The sequence below is a fragment of the Penaeus monodon genome, chromosome 34 (genome assembly GCF_015228065.2).
Source record: "Penaeus monodon isolate SGIC_2016 chromosome 34, NSTDA_Pmon_1, whole genome shotgun sequence".
Classification (NCBI taxonomy): domain Eukaryota; kingdom Metazoa; phylum Arthropoda; class Malacostraca; order Decapoda; family Penaeidae; genus Penaeus; species Penaeus monodon.
In genome coordinates this window covers 32,283,263-32,283,766 of record NC_051419.1, presented here as the reverse complement: position 1 = coordinate 32,283,766, position 504 = coordinate 32,283,263, and positions in this window count along the sequence as shown.

Sequence of the window (504 nt, the reverse complement as noted above, 5' to 3'; positions counted from 1 at the left end):
GAAGTATGCATAAATGAATGACTAGACTAAAAAAAGTTCTCTCTACATGTACGTGTTTGTTGCATAAGAACAGCTGGAAATTAATACCCACAAACCCCTGCATGAACGAGGAAATAATGTTCTTCCACTGAAAGGCTTCCCATAAAAGACCCTGTTATAACCCCCCTGAACACCAGATACAGCATCGGAACCTCTGCGAGTGACGGGAAAGAGGGTCTTGCATACTCACTCTGATCCTGCGCTCGAAATGACCCTATAAACTGGATCTTATTAACTGCCGGCTCCTTCACCAAAGCCATTCGGTAATTTTGATGGGCAGCTTTCCTCGACAAGGGCGTCGGGGGGGAGGTGGCTTGACTAAAATGCCTCGTATCGCTGGCTTCCAGTTCTAAGGGGCTGATGGAGCGCCTGTTTTAGGTCTTGGGAGTTCATTTTTTATCCAGTTTGCTTATATTAATGGAGTTTTATTTATTTGTCTGTTCATGATGGTTTTGCAGTTTATTT